The 23,632-nt window shown below is 44.5% G+C and overlaps 2 long non-coding RNA genes across 4 annotated transcripts in view; one reads left to right on the forward strand and one right to left on the reverse strand.

Annotated features, from left to right (window-relative positions):
• Positions 1-6,804, reverse strand: part of LOC132328830 (uncharacterized) — a 69,920-nt gene extending 63,116 nt beyond the window's left edge. For all 3 annotated transcript variants that reach the window (XR_009486876.1, XR_009486875.1, XR_009486874.1), the window contains exon 1: positions 6,605-6,804. This is a non-coding gene — a long non-coding RNA (uncharacterized LOC132328830). The remainder of the gene's footprint in view (positions 1-6,604) is intronic.
• Positions 6,805-6,922: 118 nt separating this feature from the next.
• LOC132328832 (uncharacterized) lies at positions 6,923-14,496 on the forward strand. Its single transcript, XR_009486877.1, has 2 exons — positions 6,923-7,064; positions 14,208-14,496. It is a non-coding gene; the product is annotated as an uncharacterized LOC132328832 (long non-coding RNA).
• Positions 14,497-23,632: the final 9,136 nt, after the last annotated feature.

Below are 23,632 nucleotides of genomic sequence, written 5' to 3' on the forward strand. Positions count from 1 at the left end.
ATCAGGGCATCCTACCTCTTGTGCATGTATCTGTAGCATCATGCACAGTAGGACTGACATGACTTTGTGGTCTTTCCACAAATGCTACCAGTGCAGTTATTTTATTGACACACCTAAGTTGCTGCTGTACATCCAATAAATACAGGTAAATGGATTTCTGAGGCAGAGAGGAAGGTAGGGACTTTAGGACCTTAGTTTGCACTAGGCTGTACCAATATAACCCTACTAAAGTCAAAGCCCAAGGTAATCAAGCTCAAGCAATGCAGTGGGAAGCTCCAGAGGAGAACAGGCTGGACATTGGTGGTTCACACGTGCAAGGCACAGGGGCATCTTTGGCATGGGACTGCTGTACAGCTCCTTGCCCAGTGCCCAGAATCAACAAATGCAGCATCTCCCATCCCTTGGCTAGCAGGAGGAGATGAGAAATACACCTCAACTGTGTTTCTATCCCAAATCATCTATTTTGCTCACCTCAGGAGGATTGTGGGGAACCCTCTCAAGTCCCTTTTGGCTCAATGTGTGTTTTAATCTGGCTTGAAGGAGGCTGAACTGCCTGCATGTCCTACCAGAGCCCCACAGAGTGGGTTGAGGCGTTCTTGGAGGATGAGATATGCCATCATACTCTTGAAAGCACCAGGGATATTTCAAAGCAACAGAATTTATTAGAGATTTTTTGAAGGCAGATCTCTTACTCAGAATGGTGAGTTTGAACAGATATAGCAAATGCAATGAGTCACTGGAGCATTGTGGGCCGTTCTATACTATCAAGTCATCTGCAAGCCCATGGTGAACCCATTTGCAATGTGGTATTACACGGCCACTTGATGTGTTGTGGATTTGGGTCTGTTCCTCTTCTCCTCAGGGTTTTTCTTCCCTTTTTTTTTTCTGTAAGTCAAGCTGCAGACTACAAATAGTAAGAACTAACACAATTTGAGCAGGTTTTAATCAGATGTATGAAGGAAAATCAACAATCACATAGGTTTTTAGAGGTTCAGAAATTTGCCCTCTCTCAAATTCTCCTAGGTCACCTGGTTTTCAAAACTGCTGGAATTGCTGCAATTCTCACCCCTCCTGCCCATCTGTCCAAAGTTTCCCTCTAGCACAGGAAATCAGAGTTTGATTTGCTCCTGGGCTGCAGAGGAGCACTGACAGCCCTCATTCAGCAACGTGGTACTTCAGTGTCATGGGTTACTTAACTCCCTGTTGGTGGGCATTAAGATACACATCTGACTTTTCCCACATCTCTGTTATCTCCCAAATTAGTCTGCCATCTCTTGTGCCATCAGTCACTTCAGCTCTCCCCTATAACAATTTCCTGAAGTACTTTGCCTAGAGATTGCCTTCAGTGGAGGGCAAACCTGCAGGGCCTTCACCTTGTGGACTTGCATAAAAGACATAATGGAAGATCCCCTCCTTATTTTTAATTCTTTTTAATATCCAGCCTCCCTGTATATTTTCTCTTATGATAAAGGAAGATAGACAGGCAACTTTTGGAGATCTCTTCCCTACCTTTCCTCACCTGCCTACATGAATTTAGGAAGATGATACCCTAATGTTTCTACTGACTGTAGTCTTCTTCAGCCCTGATTTCTGGAAGCTTTCAGAGAAGCACCTCTGACACAGCACCACCCCTCATCCTTTTCCCAGCAAAGACTTATCTTTGATTTCTTCCTCCACCCCATTTCTATCTAACACCCTCCTTCATAGGAAATCACACAGGCATCCAAAAGCCCTGCGGAGTGCCTCTTTCACCTTTTATTAAAACCCACTGCCACCCTCCTCACCACCCTAAACGGGTCCAGACGGGATGTACCAGGCTCTCAAAGGGCCCCTGCACCCCTCTTTTCAAAAAGGGAGCTGCCTTTGCAAGGTCTGTTGCTTTTTTTTGGAGAAGATGTAGCTGAGACAGGTTTATCTAAAGACCATGGAAGTGTTAGGTGGCTGCTGAACACCAGGAAAAAAAAAAAAAAAAAAAAAAAAGCTATAGGTAGTGGCTGCACAAAGTAGTTGGAAGTTTTACCAAGGCTGAAATACCAAAAATATGGAAAGTTTTATAGTACTCTGTGCTGCACCTAGGAAGCTATAGGACGACTGTGGGACAAGTCAGACTGGCTGACATAAGACTTTTGTCTGACATAAGTTATGTCTGACAGCTGCTAGTCCTGAGGTGCTTGGCAGGGAGAAATCCAGCTCTGATACCACAGGCCAGAAATCAGAAGAATGCCTTTTTCTCTACCCACAAAGAAGAAACATATAAGCACTATGCTCTAAAGCAGAGATTGCATTAAAAAAAAAGGCTGGCCACAGAATAATATACAACTGATCTCAAGCTGAATACAGAAACAGGTTGCTTTGAAGATGTCTGTCAAAGACCCTGGTTAAAACCCCAAGAGTGGCTAAGATCCAAGAGAAAGAGAAACAGAGAGGGGATATGGGGAAGCCTAGATTGAACAGTCATTTGTCAAGAGAATTGAAGTAGAAAAATAATGCGGAGTTCCAAGTCAGTGTCCAGCAAAAAACCAAAAAAGGCATGTAGGACTACAAGCATAGCTGAAACAAGCCAGACCTGGTGATAAAATGCTACGGCACAGCAGCCCTGGTGTGCATCACCAGGTCACTGTGAACAGCAGCTCCCTCACCCCACCAAGCTCCTCCTCAGCTGCAGAGGCACCTTGATGGAGCAGGGAAGCACCAGGAGGACAGACAGGCTTGGGTGGGATGGTGATGAGAAGTCAACTCTGCACACACATGGTTTGACACTCTCAGTTGTGGGAAAGCCCAAAATGGGTGGGTTTGTTCCCCTCTTTGAGTACGCCTCCCCAGACCCTCCCATTTTGGATATTTACCCTTTTTGAGATGAACCTAGGCTTGGCTGTGGACATTTCTGAGGACTAGCATGCTGTGGCTTTCTCAGCCCACCAGTGGTACTTCTTATCTTTTCATTCCCAACTTTACAGCAACTTTTCCTGCCTTGCTCTTCTAAAAGCAAATGCAGTTTGTGCTACCTGAAGTTGACAACACTATTTGCTTAGACACCAGTGTCCAGAAAACAACGGGTCATGCTGGTAAGGATATTGCTTTGAAAGCTGTTACAGACTACACGTATATGTGTATTGGGGTGAGCCCTGAAGGCATCACAAACAACACACTTAGAAAAGCTCCCCTTGCCTGAAAGGCACAAAGGATGGGAACTGGATAGGTTCAGTCTGTGGACCAAAAGGGGATAGGAAGGACCAGCTGGCTTCTCATAAAAGACAAAAAGATGGAGCCTTCTCTTTCTGCATGCTAAAGCACCAAATACATTAGAGGAGGGTTATCCAGAAACCAGCATATGCTGGTTCTTTTTTTATGCTAAATGTGTCAGCAAGGTCTTGGCAGACTGTGGGGAAAAAACAGAGTATCTATAAGATTTCAAGGTTGTCACAGATCAGTAACCTCAGACGAGGTCTGTTATAGTCATTCTGCAATGACCCCATCTCTTCTTTCACCTTAGGATTCCACCAGTTTCATCCACTTTCTTGCTTTTCTTCCTTTTTTTTTTTCTGTTCATCCTGCAAAACAAAGTACCCCTACCGTGTTCCTTTGCTGGAGTTTCACCAAGACTGGACCCTCCCAGTGGGGCTTTTCCAGATATGTCACAAAGCCACACAATGCATTGCCATGGAGAAAATGTCACCCATATAAATACATAATTTCGTGGAGGAAGCCTCAGGTCAGCTGAGGACCTGACAAAAAGGTGAGTCACTTCAGGAGGGTTGGTTTAGAAGATGAGGGTAAAGCTCTGCAAAAGCAAGTCCTCCTGGGTGGGTATCACCCAAGCTGGCCAGGTCCTCAGTGGATACAAATTGCCATAGTTCCATGCAAATCATCTGGAAAATGATACCCTGGTTGGCAAGCTGCTAAGGTAACAAGTATACCCCGGGGCAGTGCCAACTAATGCTGGCTGTGGACCTGCCCATTAGCTGTACTGGTAGTATCGGCTTATGTGAACATATTTGTGGCTCTGGTAAACCTGGAAAAAATGACATTTCCATGGGTTTGATGAGAAGTGAAACATTTGATGCTTTGGTCTCAAATTTTCTGCTGTCTTCCACAAGAAACAAAGGGCAAGGCTTTACGAATGGCCTTCTCTTTTTCCCTCCTTTTGGGGCAAATGTAGGAAAATGTGTTATCTATGTAATTTCAGAACTTGTTCTTTAATGCAAAACACCAAAACCACCAGAAAAAACATTCTTCTGGAAAATGTAAGATTTAACTTTGCCCTAAGCCAAAATAGCATACTGATTGCTATTCATCATTCTACTCCCCTCCTATGTACTCTATACGTCTCCAAAAGCTTACCACGGCAATCGGAGTTCAAGGAGTATCTGGATGAAGCCACTCTTTCCAAAACAGGTATTCCCTACATCTCTGCTCAGAAATGTCCTTCTCCAGAAGAGACTGGACAGCTGTTCTTTGTTGATATCCAGTCTCCCAGGACCTTCAGCAAACACATTCAGGAACCTGGTTACAGTCTAGGATAATATTTCCTTCCAGACTCGTCAGGATATGACAGGTTTTTTCCAAGTTACCAGTGCACACACACAACCTGAAGTCCAAAGGACAACTCCACAGCCCTTGTGCTGTTTGTTGATCCTGCAGCCCACCTCATCTATCCAGCTGCAGGAGAGCCCACCCAAGGGTGATGCTCCAGTTTGGGAGATGTGAAAGCCTTTCCAGATCTTGGGGAAATCCAGAAGGTTATCAGCTGCTTCTCCTCATCCTGGCAGTAGAAAACTTCAGAAGATGGGTGTGGAGTATGGATTTCTCCACCAACTTCCACCATCTGGGCTTTTTTTAGTTCATCTCTCCTTCTTCCACATTTATAAAATGGGAGCAGGAATATCTGCCTCCCTTAAGAAGATCAGATTCATTAGGGCTCTCTTCCCATGTCTTAGGTTTTACTCACCCCTCTGTGAAAGGGTTCCTACAGCTGTCACTATAGCTTGAGCATCAAGGAAAGGCCAGGCACAGCTTTATAGGGGTGTCCTGTAGCATCACCATGTGCCCTGGGGAGGTCTGGAAGTGGTCCTTGCTCCAGGCCTGGCTGCAGTAAACTCTGTGGGTCTGTGTGCTTTGCATAACAGGGCACCCACCCCAAAGGGCTGCCAAGGTCCAACTCGCTCAGAGCACGCTGCCCCAGCACAGCCCTGCCACACTGCCCCTCTGGCCCCTGAGCCCCACCACACTCACGGGGCATCAGAGAAATCCTGCACTGCACTGGGCTCACTTGTCCTCTCAGTGTTCAGCACCAGCTGAGGACAGATCTATGCTTCGCTTGCTTTGCTCTTCCTGTGTTTATTCCTAAGCCAACCAAAACACTCTTTGAGCTGCAGAGCAAGTCACCTATGACATGGGACCCTTATTTTTGAGCTAGGGGTGAACTGAAGACATGAGTCTACCACATCATCTGTGGAACATGCTGGTGGCAGATGGTATATAAACATTTGTTTTCTTATTACTCAAGAAGGGAAAACAGTTGGGAAAGCAAAAGTTTCTTCATTTTTTTTTTTTCAAAAATTTAAGTTAATGAATGGAAAAAATCAACAAACTTCTGAAATTCTTTTTGATAAACAGGATTTTGTCTTTAAAAAAAAAAGAAAAAGAGGGACTTGGCAGGGTTGAAGTCTGCTATTTTTCATTAGGACAAGATGATGGTATGGCAGGAATGCAGGACAGAGTGGTGCAGATGTGTGAAAGCATTTAGGAAAAGGCACCCAGGGAGTAGAGAAGTGCCTGTTCCCAAAATGGGTTGATCTGAGGTAAAGGAAACCTTTGGGATAGGAAGATAGTAAACCCCTTCCCCGCCTCTTTTATAGTGGATATAAACAGTTTTACGGTATTTCCACCAAACAGAAGAAGGGGGTAAGGAAAAAAAAAAAAAAGGAAAAAGAAAGATTTCTGCAACACACACATGTTCCCCATTAATTAGGACTGCTGTTAACAACACGTTGCGCCAGAGCTGCCAAGAACTGTCAGACGAAGGACAGGGAAGCCCAGAGCGGAGGCTGTGCTGCCCCCCGGGGTCCGCCCGGCCGGCCAGAGCCCCGTCCCGGCTCCGCGCTGGGTCAGCCCCCGCCGCAGGGCGGGGGTAGGGCAGGCAGCCGGGCTGGGGCAAAGAGAAGTGCCCAGCTGCACAGGCAGCCCCTGTTTGAATGCGAATTCCTCCCCCCCCCCCCCCCCCCCCCCACTCCACTTCAGCTACAGACATTTTCCACAGAAATTCTGGCTATGTTCGCTCTTGGTTGAGACTTCGAGACTATTTTTGGCTTTTTTAAAACATACTTAGGGGAGGCGCCTTCTACTTTTATTCACATAAAGGATCCTTATTTTTATGTATTAAGGGACATGGAAAGAGGAGGGGAGGCAGGGTGAGGGGAAAGCTGATTTATGCTTTCATTCAGCTGTACAACAACAACAACACAAATCTACATGCAAGCTGCCTTTCCTCCTCAGCAGGCTCCAGACACGCTCTTTGCTGTAGCAGAGACCACCCCTAGCATCCCAGTTTTCTCAAGCCATCACTGGGACAGAGAGCTGACTGCTGATTTTAAGCATCTCTCACCTTCGCATCCTTGCAGGCACTTCAAGGGCTGGGAGCAGCTTTTTCCTCCTCCCATCAGATCCTCTCTTCTCAGCTTCCTCCTGAACTGCTCCCCTCTTTCCAGCTCCCTGAGTGCTGGTCTGGATTCACCAGTCAATGTGACCGAGGTTGCACACTGGACTGACTCATGTTAGGGTTAAAGCAGGGTCCTGAACTATCTTTTCCTCTTTGAACAAATGTAGGAAATAGTGTTGCAACAGTGCAGCAAAGTTCACTGCAGGATCTTGAAGGAGGGGGAAATGATTGCATTTTAAAGTAAAAATTATTACCCCACACTTGCATACTCACCATGTCCAAGCAGCCAGGCCATCAGCAGGCATCAAGATGTGTGTTCCAAGTGCCCAGTCCAGGATCCCTTGCGAGGACACGAAGCGGGAGAGACACCAGCTATCCACCAGCAAGTCTCCTTGACTCCTTGGAGGTTGGTGATAATTTGCTTGTTTTGGATCTTCCTTTTTGTACTGTTTAGGAGCAGACAGGGATTAGCCTCTCCACCCTGTCCCACCTCAGTGAGTCATCCAAATGTACTCACTGTCCTTAGGCTCTCGATCAGGGCATCCTGAGAAGTTGCACTAGATATGTTGAGTGGCTAATCGAGGAGGTTTTTGCAGCCCTTCTGCTGCTGCCTCCACACCAGGCACCTGCTTCAGCCCCACTCAGACCAAGGAACACCTCAGCTACAGGTCTCCATAGCAGGAGCAGCCAGAAAGGGGAGAGCTGAAGACCGGTGTCTTGTCCAACAGCTGCCTTGCAAATGCCCATGAGCTGGAGGCAATTCTGTACAAACTCCAGCCCTCTGACTGCAGGGACGCAGGACTCCATGGCTGTCTACCTATATCTCACAAGCTGGGCCAAGAAAAACATCTACAGCACAAGACCTATCTGTGGTAAAAATTTTGGGATACTAGGATGCAATGAGATTCTCATTCTTCCTTTCAAACGCCTCTAATGCTGCTGTTGGAACTTCAGCCCTGCAGTTTTGTGAGGCTTTATAGCTACAGTGATGCATATGGTCTTATGCCAAAAAAAAATTAACTACATATATTTAACTACATATGTTCAACTACATATATTCAACATCATCTCTACAAATTTCATCTGAGGAAATCCTCATAACTGTTGTCCAAAGCACCGGTGACTTGTTCTTCAAAGAAAAGTCCTTTCAGACAGGCAAGAAAACATCCTGGTCTAAATTTTCAAGAGCAGGTAGTGGTTTGAGTGGGGTCCCTATTACCTATCCAAAGGACATTATTTTCAGATTATGCTGAGTGCCTTCCTGCTAACAGATTTCCTCCTAGGCACATTGAACCAAGAGTGGAAAAAGCCACCAGAACCACAAGGATTTCTGAACTACTGGAGCAGACTGGACATGTTTCTAGGTTGTAATTTAACAGGAACCATTTGACAGTGCAAATAAAGAACCACCGAATCTCAGTGCACTTTGGGAGAGCTCCTCAGATTGCCTGCTCTGATGCTTGAGAGATAAAGGGAATGTTCAGGCTGAATTTCAAAAGGGCACCACACTGTTGTTTTGTAGAACATATGCCAAGGTTTTTGATTAAAATAGTTCAGTTTGGGATGGTTTATATTTTTAAAAATATAAATAATTTCTGCAGAAAGTTAACAATTTTTTCTCTTATATACAACTAATCAATTTATTTAAAAACTTTTTTTTCTTATTAAGAAAAGAGCAACCTATGTGAAAATTTTCAAATATCACTTCAAATACCCCTTCTAATGACATTTGAAAATCTAGTTTCCCCTTTGGGGCACATTGCAAGAATCAACAATAGTAACAGTTTGATGTCTGCCTTGTTTCAATCCAGCGGGGTGGGGGGGAGGGAGGTTTGGCAGAAAGTATTATTGTCATGTGGGAGTCTCAGAAATGAGTTGTCTCCTGGCTAATATTCTTCCACTGCAATGGTAAGTCAAATAGGCTAGTAGCCACGGCAACAGCACAGAATTCTTAACTATTGCTATGGTTATTTCACATCACTTTGGGGCTACCCCAGTTCATACCGTTATCATTCAAGACATTATTTCATAGTGATTTCATTAATTGAGTGCAATTTGATATATGAATAACACCCACATTAAGTTTAACAGAGGTCATGTTAACTGCACTTCTGCCTGAAAGTGAAGACAAGTCAAGCAAAAACAATGCTACAGTTTTAAAATAAATACAGAGACTGGCTAGAGTTCATAGGTGCAGACCAGCTGTGTGATATCTCTCCTTTATCTCACCTACAGTACATATCTTCCTGAGGAGGATTTGGGGAAAAAGGTGGGGGCTACAGCACTCCTAACCCCACACTTCTCATGAACCCGGCAAGGAGGGCTGGACTGGGGGAAGGCATAATATGTGAGCAGTCAGTGAGAATAATACCCAATAAAATTAGGAGCAACAGCCCAACTACCACCTGTAAAAGTCCATCAGCTTCCTAAGTATCATAATTTGATGTGAATAACTTGAAGAAGTTAAAACACATTGCCAGCCCTGAACAGTTTAGGAACACTTCCTGGTCAGATAATCCAAAGAAAGGACAGAGGTAACCATGCCCATAGCTGATGGAGTAACTGGACTGTGGATGGGGAAAAAATCAGAAGCAAAATGACAAAAAGAGCCCAAGTTTCCAGGACACCATATTGCAAAGCCTCAGCATTCATTTACTGGAGTACGATCTCCTGTGTAGTATCAGCAAGACAGCAAATCCATGGCACTTCTTGAAGATGTTTCCAAACAAATTTTTCCCATCCAATGGCCCTGATGCCCAAGAAAGAGCCACAACACCCCTGAGCTGGTGTTCTGTGCCAGTGCTGCACAGCTGATCAAACAACAGAAGATCCCTGGCTTATCTATGTTCATTTGTATTGCCATTTGTTTCTCTTCAAAATGTACACCAGGTTTCCCAAAGCAAACCTTTGGAGGGCCATGTGTCCCCCTCCAGTGTCAAGTTATGTAATTTGACTGTATTATCTGGAAAGCAAAAAAAAAAACCCAAAACATCCAGCCAACCAAAGAAAACCAAACAAACAAACAAAAAAACCCACCACCAATAACAAACAACAGCAAATTCAAAAGGCTTCAAAACACCCATTTTTCAGAAAATTGAATAATGATGTATTCTGCAAAGACAAACCCTTAAAAGTGCTTCTGGTTTCAGAAATATTTCAAAACCCCAGTGTTCCTATTGCTTTCCAGAGTTATCTGAATTCCTTCAAAAGCCCACTCAAGGTTAAAGAAGAAAAACAATGTTATTCTAACAGAACAAAGCTTTTTTTTTTTTTTAATTACAAGATTTGAAATACAGTTGCAAAAGAAGAGCTAGAAAATCAGAAAGATTCAAGTTTAGAGTTTATCTTGTGTTAATTTTTTGCTCTTTGGTCCCCTGGGTTTTTTTCTGAGGTGCTCCTCCTCCAGAGAGCTGCTTCAAAGAAGCTCTCAAAACCCCCCCATTTTTTCTCCACTACTGTGTTTTTCTGCAGCCTTGTTTTAGCATCTTGAAAATATGCAGGGCAGGGATTTTTCTACCTAAGCCCATCATTTTGTTTAGGAAGCCACAGAAACTGCAGCTAGCAGCTCATCACTTTATAAACATCCTAACCGTATGCACTGGAGATCATTTCTGTGTACAAACAGTTTCAGTCCAGTTTCAGCTACTGCAATTTCTCTGATAACAACTTGCCATGTTTACATCCATCTGAAACGTTAAAACCCCCTGGGGAACAGTGTGGGTCCTTGATTATTTATCTGTTTGATCGACCTGAACAACCTACTCGCAGTATTTTCAAAAGGCTGACTTCTCCACAGCTGCAACACCAGGGGGGTTGGTGTTACTTGTCCTTCTGTCCTCGGCTGCCTAAGCTCCCTGCCTGCTCCTTAGTGAAGATGTTAATTCAGAGCAGAGCTGGCAGCGGTCCCCCTGCTGCCCCAGGGGGTTCCTCCTAGCAGTATGCAGGCAGTCATTAGTCTCTGACTATCCTCTGTCAGGCAGCCCAAGCCACTGGGCCCTGTTCAAGCCAAACGGGGATGTCACATCGTGCGAAGTCATGCCATGAAATAACAGTAGAAATAACTTAGGTTGGAAATCCCTGAGGGCAGCTACCCCATCAGGCTGGCAGAGCAGAGCACAACGACACGCCGCTAAAGCACAACAAATGGTGCTGGGGTCTCCCGCTTGCAGGGGAGGGAAATGCTTTAACACCAAACCACAGAGGAACAAAGAAGGGTTTGAGCCAGGTTCAGCCTAAGCCGTTTCTATGCACCTAACTGATCTGCCTAATTGAAAGCCTCTTCTAAGCAGGAGGCTAACACACCTTAGCTGTCAGGAGGTGGGACAGGTACATCCAAGGGTCATCTGGATCCCAGAGTGGGATTGAACCCCTTTCGAACACCGACTACAAGGATTTGGGGATTTTGTGGCATGAAGGGTGCTAATCAGAGTACTCTAGGCATTCTAATATTTTAGAAAAATACCTTGCATGCACCACAGGGGCATGCCCATAACCTTCACCGTGCTAGTGCTGTGAGGAGGGTCCCTTTGAGAAGGGAATAAATGACAGTAAGAGGAAAACAGGAAAAAAAATGTAACTTGGAACAAGCTTAAAAAATATTTCCAATAAAATAGCATTTTCCCCTCAAAATGAATTTTTCCACAGTCTATAAGGTTTCAAAAGAAAACTGGGCACTCTTGAAAAGGGATTTTCTGGTAGCAAACCGTTTCTGTAAAAATGTGGACATAGCTCTCCCAGGGATCATGATGATTCAGTGCTGCTGGAAATATTTAGTAGTTATCTGTAGTGAGATGGCAATATTTTGGTTATTTAGACTTCTGACGAGCATGGATCATTACAAATGGCTTATTATGAAGCATATAAAATGAGGTGGTAACTGGATAACTTGACAACAAATTATTTTCAGTATATATAAGTGCATGACAGTCTATATTGGAAAATGATAAATTATACCCTTCATGTGCCCTGAATTCACTGTAATCTCTCAAGGGGGGAAAAAATCTAGGTTAAATAATGGGCAACTAAACAGAGACATATGTTCAATGTGCACCACAGATCAGAAAGGCAACGAGACGTTGGAAATCCTGCAACAATAGCTTTCCTCAAGCTGGAGCTGCCAGTTGAAACTGAGAAATGCCGACACTTCTTTTTGCCTGATAAATCCTCTAAAATATCCGTCTCTCCTTCCACTCCAATGAGGCATGAAGTTGGTAGCACCACACAGCCCCACAGAAAGTGTTGCTTTGATTTGCATGCTGCCGTGCATGGCACTGGCAGTTCATCCCTGTGCCGCACATCCCCTGCTGAGGCTCCAGCCCTTCATCTGAGGCTGCTCTGAAAACTGCCAGGCACTCATGGGTGGGAATGCAGGCATGTGGTCACCTCTGATCAAAGCACCCATGTGCACTACTTGTGTTTGGGACAAAAAGGTGTGGAGCTGACCCCTGGAGAAGGAGGGTTTTTGCTGCACTGTAGGATGCTGCTAGAGGCAGATGCCATCCAGATTGTCAGGGAAGCACTGGGAGAGGTGGCTCCTCCAAAAACAACCCAAGCTGAGGGAACACCTCATGATTTTCTCTCTCCACGCCTTCCTGCCAGGTGCACCTCTGGGGTGTCCACGCAGGCAGAGGGTGGGCTCGGGAGAGGCACGGGCAGAGGCAGCTGCCCGAGGGGCCGGCTGGCCAGTGGGTGGACGGGGTGAGCCGGCCCTGAGATGCATGCGTGGCTCTGGCCCGGCATTTCGTCTGTGCAGGAGGGGGCTGGCGGCGGCAGGCGAGCCAAGTCAGAGCATAGCCAAGCGAGAATGTTCTGGCAGCCCTTCCTGGCAGCCTAAGCAAAGTTATTTATCACTTTGTGCATTTTCCTTCTCATCTGTGTACAGCCGGCTCCAATGGCTCAGCTTGCATTTTGCCTTCCAGAGCCAAGCCAGTCCCTTGGCTCTGCTCGGTCTTGGCTGTCCATTCACACCTTCTGTCTCCTCCAGCTCTTCCTGGAGTAGCGCAGGATCGCAAATTAGGAGTAGGTCTCTATAGCCAGGGAAGAGATCGAAGCATCAGCAACCTACACCGATGGCAAAGAGCACATCTCTCCCAGGGAGGGAGAAACCAAGCTGCTGTTTACTGGGGCTGAGGAGCTGTGCACAGTTTGTGCTGCTCCCAGGCAGCCTCTGCTGGGGAGCTCCAGTGCCTGCCGGCAGCTATGAGACATTTTCTTTATTTATTTTAAGGATTGTGCCTTTGCGCTGACTTTTTCCAAATTGGTGGATGTAACAACAGAGAATTCACAGCAAAATTTTCCAGTCCTATGGACTCTTTTCCATACTGCTCATGAATTTTGCCAAAATATCTAACAAGGGTACCTAAATTGGGCTTGAAAATAATACCAGCTGCATTCAGATATTCATGAGGCTCACATTTGTTCTTGATAAGGACACACCGCACTCTTCTAAACACTGAGCATAGCAAAAGCAGATCAATACTAACTCTATTACACTTTGCATCGTCAAAAGCCTGGACAATAGTTTCAGGACTTTGCCTAAAGGAAGAACCCCTGAATTTAGCTGTCATTTCTCTCCTCCTCCCTGAGCTGCCCCTGCACTTTTGTCTGGGGCTGCTAAATTCAGTGCCAGAGTAACAGCAGGACTGCATTTGACCTTGCTGAGTTTCAGGCAGTGAAAAGATTTACATTTTTCTGCTGTATGTCACACTCTAGAAGATGCTAGATAATTCCCAGTCTCTGCAAGGCCAGATCTTGGCTACCTTCTAGCCATCCTGGTCCCAACAGGGCAAAGCCTCCTGCTGTTCTGATCAGACACTTTTTTGTTTTTACATCATTCTGATCAGAGAGTGTAAGGATATAAAACAAGACAAAGTGAGGGTGAAGGGGGCACCTGGTCTGCAGCGGATTCCCAGAAGCACTCATGACAACAAAGTGCATGGAACAGCAGCTTCCCATCATGAGCCCCTGATTTTTACATCCTGAGAACTTTCCAAAATTAGGCTGCAATTTCTCAGATTTGGTCTCTGCCTGAAGGTAGAAGAGGAAGTTGAGTAAAATCCCTTCAGACCTTCTGAAATGAGGAGAGAATGAAAAATTGCATTTTCTTATTGTAATAAAAATTCTAACCATTTTTTTCTCTGTAAAAGGCCACATCAAGCTGCTTGGAATTTGCAACTTGGTGTGGGTATAGCTCTCATTACAAGCCAGATGCAAAGCAAGCTGAGGTCAATAACTGTCTCTCCCTTGATTTTGCCTGCCTCTGAAGAAGACCCTACAGCTAGGTAAACAAATCGTAGAGAAAATCGTTCAGAACAGTTGTGCCTATTTTCTACTTGGGAGTTGCCTGGGAACAAGCTCAGTTTATTTGCAATGTGTCTAGGGTTTAGATGTATTCACCAAAGCCCAGCTTTGCTCCATCCTCCTCAATTTTTATTTTAGAACCTTGCTCCATGAATAATCTCCTCGAAGAACATATCCACCAGCAGATGAAAGGACATCTTTAGGTAAAGAACTTGTAACTAAATCATTTCTACACCTCTTTTTTTTATAGACGGGTCACAAGCGGATGATTTGTCAGTATTATGCATCCCTCATGCACACCCCAGCGTATCTGAGGTCCTGGAAGCTGCTCACATTTCAGTGTGCTGCAAGGTAGAGAGCAGCAAAGCCCTTGGTGGATTGGGAACTGACCTCCACATCTCCCTGCTGCTCCAGCTTCGGGACCATCCCTTCTCTTGGCATCAGAGCTCAGAGGCCTTTCTTTGTTAAATTCTACTTCAATTGGTTTAATTCTGTTTTCTTGCTGGAAGAGGATTTAGTAAAACAAACAAAACATCTTACCAATGTGAATATTCACAATTAATGACAAAACTCCGAAACAGGAAGGTCATTTCTTGGGGAGGGAGACTGGTATTATTTTGAATGAAGGGAAGAGTGCAATGATCTTGCAATATTTGCTGTAAATGGGTTGTTATGGTGAACATTCCTGTCAGCAAGTTCATTAGCTCAGAGATCCACGAGTGAACAGAGACCAAAAAATATGTTTAAAAATTCAAGAACAGATTAGTGGACAATATTTTGCAATCTTTGTCTAGCTCTGCTTCTCACTGAGAATTAGTAACTTTACTCCAGGCCAGATTCAAATAATCTTACTCATGCAGAGCAGCACTGTGTTTTATGAGTAACCCCAGTGACATTTAGGGCTGTATTTTGGAATAAGATTGGAATCAGAGAAAGACAGTGGGAGGCATGGCTGAATCACCTTGATTAATAAGTGTAAAATTCTCTAGTTTTTTATGTGTCTATATAAATAAACATAACAAGAATAAGGAGGGATGTCTGGATTGACAGGCATGTGAGGGAATTTATAAACATCTTTTTGCAATATACAGCAGACTCCTCTTTTAACAGAAAAGGACAACACCCAAAAGTTACTTAATATCAGGAAAAGAGGAATTCACACCTTCAAAAACAATAGAAGATCAAGCCATTTTGTGGGTTTTACTCTCAACAGTTCTGGCTGTTGCCTGTGATATTACATAAGGTCTACACTGCTCTCCATAGAAGTGATAGATGAAGTTTTCAGAGCTGCCCAAATGTCTTGAAAGCATGTGGTCCATTTTCCAAAATAATAGGGTCCTTGGGATTCTAAATCCCATTGAATTTCAGCACTTCTGGGAATGGTCTCATTCACTTCTAAATCAGTATGTATTTTCCAGTTTGTTATGCTCCCCATTTCATTTTATCTCGGGACTCCAGCCATCACCATACATCAATAACAAGATCGTCAGAGGGCAGGATTAAAAAGGAAATACGGCTGTGCCCAACTGCTCTGTCAAAATGCCTCCAAGACCCATCACAGGCTCCTGACATTACCAGTGAGCGAGGAAGGAGCCAATTCGAAGCTCGCTGATGTAAAGGAAAAGTCCACTAATTTCTATGGATTTCAGTGAGGCTTGGATCAGGCCCTGGAAGAATAAGGATGACATAAAAATAACATGACGTCTGCCAGATTCACCAATATGCTCTGATGTTTTGCCCGGCTCAGTGATGCAAAGCAGATGGGAAGCCCTGACAATCCTGGCCCTCTTCAATCAGTTACTCCGTCTCTCGGATTAGTTTTCATCAGGCGTTTTATTCACGACATAAATACATTTATCTCATCAGTGCTTCTGCAGGAGTATTTCAGAAGAAAAATCACCACATTTTAACTTTATCAGAGAAAAGGTTTCCGTATTTTATCACTTGGTGACTACCAATTTTCAACAAGGTTTCCAAGAAGTTTATTATGGAGCCCGTGAATTTTGCTAGACTTATGCAGGGCTTGTAATTAGTTGAATTTAGCTGTCTTTTTCTTCCATAGCACTTTGGCCCAAGCAGCATGCACAAATTGTGCCGTTTGACTCTTGCACCATCGAACGGGGCATTGGAACAAATATTCTGCAAAATACAAAGCTTACCTTTAAGTTCAAGCCCATGCGTAAATCCCATCAAAGCTATCATAAATAAACACATGTACAGTTCACTGAATCGGTGCCAAAAATGCATTTAAAAGAATGTAGCTTCCTTTGAAAATTACCCCAGTGTCTCTACCCTCTCCTACCCTATTGCTACACAAAAAGGAGTTAAATCCATTGGGAAATACTTATACATGAGGGGTTTGTGCACTCAGTGCCTCAAAGAAAAAAGAAAAGGCATTGGCCTGTCTATATGTCAGGAACAAGCAATAAAGATGTAATTCAGGGTGAGCTTTCAGAATGAGTTATTATAATAAATAAAGGCATTAATAGACATAAAAAAGTTGCTGAATGACTGAGAAACTGAGTAGATTGGATGACGTCCCTCAAAATGAAATAATCTATATTTGGCTGGTAATTCATTTCTTCCGAGATGCTTTCTGCTTGACTCTGCATATATTCCTCATTGCAGAAATAACTTGGGCAATTTGCAGTCTGGCTCCAGCCTCAAGCCAGCCAGCCCGGGAGCGAGCATTAATGCTGAAAGACAAGATCCGAGTTCCATACTCCCACCAGACACTTCTCCACGAAAATGTCCCAGACTGTTCGGATAACAGCTGCTGTGCTGCTCAGAGCCTGCTCCCTGGCATAAGGACTTGACCACAAGCACACCAGAGAAGGGTCGAATTGGCCCCAAGTGTGAGAGCCATCCTGCACCTCTGCACCCGTATTTCACAGGCTTTCCCAGAGCATGTCCTGTTCCTCAGAGCTGAGGGTGGCTTAGGGTCTCTCTGCCCTGGAGTGACAATCTGCTGCCAGCTGTAGCACATCCACTGGTTTTGCCTGCAGTGCCTTAGTGCTTGAGCACACAAAGGGAGGAGAGACAACATAGAAATGCACGAGATCAGGCACAACCCAGGCTCGAGCCTGGGTTACCTCATTTTAGGTAACTTTAGGCAACTTTACAATAATCACTCACATCTTAGAGGTGAAGACCAGAGTACAGAAGGATGGGTGAGGCACTGAGACAAACCTGCCACACACACTTTGGCCAAACAACTTACAGTGAAACTCTATTCCTGGCTGCAGCTAAGATCCTGCTGACTTACAAAGGAAAACAATTAACCCTGTGTGCCCAAATTCTTCCTCTGAAAAGGAAGGATTGCTTGTCATATATCACTTGTCATCTCTCTGGACTGTAAAAGATTCAAGGCAGGAACTGTCTCTGTATGAGCACAGTACTGTCAAGTCCTAGCCACAGGTGAAATGTTACACTCTTCTTCCTTCAGATTGAACTGCGATTTTGCCATGTCTAATTTTGTCTTATTGCTCCTAACATTATAGTGCTTTGCCACTCTTCCTCTCTCTTCCACCCTGTTTATTTGTAGAAAGGAAGAAATGTCACAGAATAATGGGTTTATGCTGCTACATAAAGGCTAAGCCAGAGTCAAGATATTACTGGAACAAATACACAAATTATTAGTGAGACAGAGACGAAATGTTTATTTTCCTGTTGGGCATAGTGATGATGAGATCATGCCCTATCGCAGTGCGTTTCTATTTGCTACACCAGTACCACACCTAGACCAAATCAACCACTGGCAGTTCTGCTCCCTAGTCTTTTGGGCAGATTTGAAAGTCCTAGTCTTGGATATTTCCTACAAGATGCAAAGCAGGTGAAAAAAAAATGTTTGAAATACAATGGAGGTGCCCTTAATGAGCCACCAGAGAGTCCCTTTAGTACATGAACAGCAGACAATTGGCAAGGGCCCAGCATGCAGCTCTGTGTAAGTTAACAGCATTGTTACTGACTCTAGGAACTCAACAGTCCTGAGGGCATCCAGTGATTTCCCATCTGATCTACAGAAATCTCCCTTGTGGGACAGCTTCCACCGTGACTGGTCCCACCCCATGGCACTATGGAGAAACAAGAAAAGCTTCAGAAAAACATCTCTCTGTGACCACTACGCTGTAATCTCTGCTCAATTTGAAAGCAAGTCCTCAGCCCCAGAGGCCTCATTTACTCCTGCTTCATCCCCTAGCCCAGCCATACATATCTATCTTGTTTATTTTTGGAGGCAGAATATATTTTACATGTCTTGAGTGACCTTTGGTGAAACAGTCTTCCTCCAAGGTTTCCCCATCCAGACAGGACTATAAAACAACTGCCCCATTTTCCACGATGACTCTGCCCAACAGCAAGTAAAGCACAATCAGGAGATTATTCAAAAAGTCTCAGAAACAGTCATTGGAGTAGATTTCACAGGCAGCAATGTCAAGGCTGTAAAACATGTTTGATGGAGCATTTTACACTGCTTTAAAGTTGGAATTCTTTGGAGAGTGTCTGAGGGTTTTTCAAGCAACAACCTTCGTCCGCCACGCACATACACGTACACACAAAAAGCTCCTTCATGGAAGGAGAAGCTGGCATCCTGGGGCTCTGACCTCAGCTCACTCCTCAACTTTATCAATCACATTATATAATCAGTGCAGACTGAACAGCATTTGGAAAATTAGTTGGACTGGGTTTTTCTTTCTCTTTTTTTTTTTTTTTTTTTCCCCCCTCTGCCCTTCATCTAGTGAACCCACGAAAGGGAGCCTGTAGCTCAGACATGGCTTGGGAAGGATCTAATGAGAGTTCTTACCTCGCTAAAATGAGGGGCTGTGGTGGCATCTTAATAGGAGGTTTGGAGAGTTCCTTCCCCCAGGGCAGATTCTCAGAATATTTTGAGGTTGTCTCTTTGGAACTGAAAATGAAAGGTAGTTTTGCTGCTTCACAGATTCTTTGCATCCTTTCCTCTTAGTAATCAAGTGAGAGGTAAAACCACCAAGCAGGAGGAAACCCCAAAGGGACAGTCCAAGGTACAATTGCACAACCTGGCAAGTGTGTCAGGGCATTAGGGTAGTGCCACTGTCCCACCAGATCCTGCAGCTGGACAAGCCAGCCCCACCAGTTCCGCTTTTACCTCCGGCTCCCTGGAGTTACCAAACCCAAACCACCACACTTCTTGCTGGAGAATCCAGCAGCCAAATGTCCTTTCTCTATCTCCACGACATTTTCTCAGGAAAACCAAAATAAATTGGCTGCAGACAAGAGATGTTTGAGAGTAATTTTCACAGCTCACCCTCACTTCATCCTTCCGCTGCACATCCATCCACAGCCACTTTGAAGCCTTCCTAAACCTCATCACTCAACTTCCTTGGCTTTCCACACTCATGGCTTGGTACAACATTTCCCACACACTCTCCCCTCATTCCAAAAACACACTTTACTTGAAGTTCAGTGCTCAAGCCTTGTCAATGGCAAGGAGACTAATCACATCACAGCATTCAATGCTTCATTAGCAGCTTTCCCAAACCAGGGATCCCCTTCCCTGGGAGCAAAAATGCTCATGGTTTTAATCTGGTGACAGCTGCCTCAAATTATGTACTGCTGTATTAAAACTGACTGCAGGTTGATTTCTCTGCTTAACTCAACTCACCACAGATTAACACACAAGTTGACAACCAATATTTAGAATGTGCCCTGTCTGCAAAGCCACCACTGTCACTGTCAGTGTGGGCAGCTGGAGTGTTGCTTGCTGCAGAGCAACACAAACCTCTAGCAATCCTGCTTAGATCTTGTAGTTTATCATACACTCAGAGATATGTGATTACTGCAGACAAAACAAAATCATAGCCAAAACTTCACTTAAAATCTCCAAAAATCCAGACCTTTATTATGCGTCAAAGAAGTTTGTCTAATTCCATTGATTTTAAACACATTCTTTGTTACTTCCTCTCAGCTGGAAGCAGATATGCAGAGGGAAAACCCCTTTTGATATACTCACAGCCTGACCCAAGTTGTTCTTACAAGATTTCCAATTTCTGTTCTGCATCAAAGACATGTATTATCCATGAGCCATTGGCAGGGAGAGAACCCAAGACTTCGAGCAATAAAAACCACAGAGCTGGGGTTTTTTTGCTATTGAAGTTAAAGGGCTCCAAACTGGGGTAAATCCTTACAGCTTCCTCTAGGTGCTAGAAGTGAAAACCTGAACCACTAACGATACTTTTGACTAGAAGGGAGCCTGATGTGTTTAATGAATACATCAATAAGTTCAGTCACTGTATTACAGCAGTCATCCTTAATAGCAAATGGACTTTGCACTCAGGTTACTGGGAGCAGTCCAAGGTCATGCACACGTATCACATTGGAGCCTTAAAGCTCACACAGTCCCTGTGAGGTTGCACTGCTGTTGTCATTCTGTAAGAAAGGGTAGGTACACAACCACAATGGCAGTTTTGGATATATTTCTCTGGGCCAAGGTGAAATTTCCAGCCTTTCAAATGAGTTTACTGTCACAAATCCCCACAAAGTGGCCTTTTAGCTTGGTGGTTTTGAATTCTTTCCATCTTTGCATACTCTGTGGCTTCCCAGAAGTACCCCCTGCACTTCCAGCACAGCACCCATTTCTGGCAGCTAGTCTGTCTGCACCACCAGGCCACCAAGTCCCCTGCTGCCAGCAGAGAGCCAGTGAGCAGTCACCCAGCTGAGAACCTGCTCAGAGCCAGGGGAACCTAAGTCCAATTCCCAGGTCTGCCATTTTCCTCTCCCTCTCTTCTGGACATCTGTTCTTCAGCTGTAGAGACCAGATAGTCCTTCATTTCTCCTGAGTTTTACAGTGCCCATCGAGGTGACAAACTCTTCTATTCCCCACTGTTGTACAGCAGAGGATGAAGTGGAATTTTAATGTCACCTGGAGCCCCTTGGCGCTATTAATAAAAAAACGATAATAACAAGGGAGCTTTGCAAATTAGCAACCCTTGCTACAAACAGTGATACACCCAATTTAGCACAAATCATTGCAGGCTCTTGCCTGCTTAGTGGCTATTTTAATCACTGGTGACTAATGCCTGTGAGGGCTATTCCAGGGTTTGACGTGCCTTAAACACAAGAAAATAGGGAAATCTTGGAGAGAGAGAGAAAAGAGAGGAGAGGAAGAGGGCAAGAAAAGGAATTGGCCAAAGCCAAAGGTTCATCACTAAAAAGAGTTCAGCTCATACCACCCATTTTGCTGCTGTTGCTACTGCATTTGCTGGGGTCACTGACCAATTCCTTCTCTGAATAACAGCGTCATTTCTCTTCTTTTGGTGCAAATCTAAGAAAAACAGTCATGCTCTGGAACACAAACAAAGCCTACCTGTCCCTTCCTTGGTTATGGAAATGGGGGTCAGCCTTTTTATTTTCAAAGGGGGCAGAGCTGGAATGCTCCCTGGCACACCACCAAAAAGGAAATATCTGCTTAAATATTTGACAGGAAGAGAAAAAAAGAGAAGAGAGGAAACAATGCAAAGGGGGATGGGGAGAGGGAATTCTTATTTCGTACAGAGGAAAAGAGCTGCATGGCAAATGAAGCCACAGCTCACCTCTGCTGGGCTGTACTGAGCTTCACCTTCATGAAGTGAACATTTTTTTTTACACCACTCCACTTATTTTTCTTCATCCTAGCTTTCTAAGGACTAAAGGACTTTTCTTAGTTGGGGAAAACTGAACAAAAAGCCACCAAGCACCACGTCCCTCTGCTAGACATGTGTGTTTACCCAAGACACACTTATCTTTTTTCCTGTGGTAGGTCAAGGCTCACAAGCACTTGAACCCACCTGACAACATCCAGATCACATTAAGCAGCACCCCAGAGAAAAGATAAAACAAAACAAGACAGAAAAAACAAAATTTCTGAAAACATTTGGGGAAAAAAATGTTGAATTTTGGAAAAAATAAAATTGCAGGGATCAAAAAAGACATTCTTCAGAGCTAAAGGGTAAGACAATGTTTGATAACACAAGTCATCAAAATAGGATTTGGCCAACAGCATCCAACCATCATTATTTTTATGAAGGCCATCAAAATCATGGAATTGTTTGCATTAGGGAACTTAAATACCATCTAGTTTGAAACCCTCTGCCACAAACAAGGACACCTTCCACTAAACCAGGTTGCTGTAATTCCTGTCCAGCTTGGCCTTCAACACTTCCAGGGATGGAGCATCCACAGCTTCTCTGGGCAACCTGTTCCTGTGCCTCACCACCCTCATTGTAGAGAAGTCCTTCCTAATACCTGATTTAAATCTACCTTCTTTCAGTTTAAAACCTTTACTCCTCATAATGCTCCCTGATATAGAGTTCCTCCCCATCTTTCCCGTAGATCTCCTTTTGGTATTGGAAGGTTGCTATGAGGTTTCCCCAGAGGCTCATCTTTCCTTCTCCAGGCTAAATAACCCCAACTCCCTCGACCTGTCATCAGAGGAGAGGGGCTACAGCACTCTGGTCAACCCCATTGCCTCCTCTGGACTCAGTCCAGCAGGTCCGTGTCTTTCTCACACTGGGGACCCAAGAGCTGAACACAATACTTTGGGTGGTGACTCAGAGAGCAGAGTAGAGAGGGCAATAACCTCCCCTGACCTGCTGGCCACAATTCTTTTAATGTAGCCCAGGATGCTTGCTTGGCTGGAAGTGCACATGGCCAGCTCATGGCCAGTTTTTTCACCCACCAGCACCTCCAAGTCCTTCTCGGCAGGGCTGCTCACAATCCACTCATTGCCCTGTCCAGGCAGTGTCTGGGATTGGCTTGGTCCAGATGCAGAATCTTACACTTGGCCTGGCTGAACTTCATGAGGTTCACATAAGCCCAGGTCTCTAAACTCTCAAGGTGCCTCTGGAGGGCATCCCTTCCTTCCCTCTAAAGTATCAGTAGATGATAGCTTGGTGTCATCAAGAATGACAAGAATGGGAGTCCAAGTCTTCTGCTCTCTCTGGTGTACTCCATCTGACCGACCAGCACTATAAAATCCTTTTACTCAGGTCATGCCTGAATAGAAAGCCACCCCTGAGTACCCAACGCCATTTCCTTCAGTACCTGCTGATTTCACAGCAGCCAAGGAACTCCAGGAATTCTCCAGGGCTCAGGGGGTAGAGATACAGCAAAGCAAAAAGCCTGGAAGACAAGTATTGCAAACAAGAGTTCAAAAAAAAGCAGCATTTTATTCCTGTTCTTTGAGAGCTAATGTGCACTTTAACTTTTAAACAGAAGATGTGGGGAGACTGGCTCAAATCCTCCAGTTTGGCTTCTCCTCTCTATTACACCACTGCAAACATGCATATATTTTGTGGCCCCATAAAATCTTTACATTCACTCAGGTCACTGCAGGTTTAGTTTTACAGTGTTGGAGGCTCCAAACAGGACTGATCATAAACAGCTGCTTCTGTTTTTAACTAAGAGGGGAATCTTTTTGGTTTATTGCTCTGTGGCCACTGAGTACTAGCACTGGAAAGCTAGTCATCCAAGTTGCCTTGGACCTATTTCTCAAAATATGTTGGGTTGGGATTTTTTTTCAGTACATGTTTGTTTACCAGTGTGGCTCCAGATTGTTGGCTAAGATCTGTAGACCCCTGGTGTAGCTACAGGAAATATTTCTGAAGTGTTCCTTTTCTGAGAAGTCTGCAGCTTAAATAACCAATCTCTTTCCATGAGGCTTCT

This window comes from Haemorhous mexicanus, chromosome 6 (assembly GCF_027477595.1).
Source record: "Haemorhous mexicanus isolate bHaeMex1 chromosome 6, bHaeMex1.pri, whole genome shotgun sequence".
Taxonomy (NCBI): domain Eukaryota; kingdom Metazoa; phylum Chordata; class Aves; order Passeriformes; family Fringillidae; genus Haemorhous; species Haemorhous mexicanus.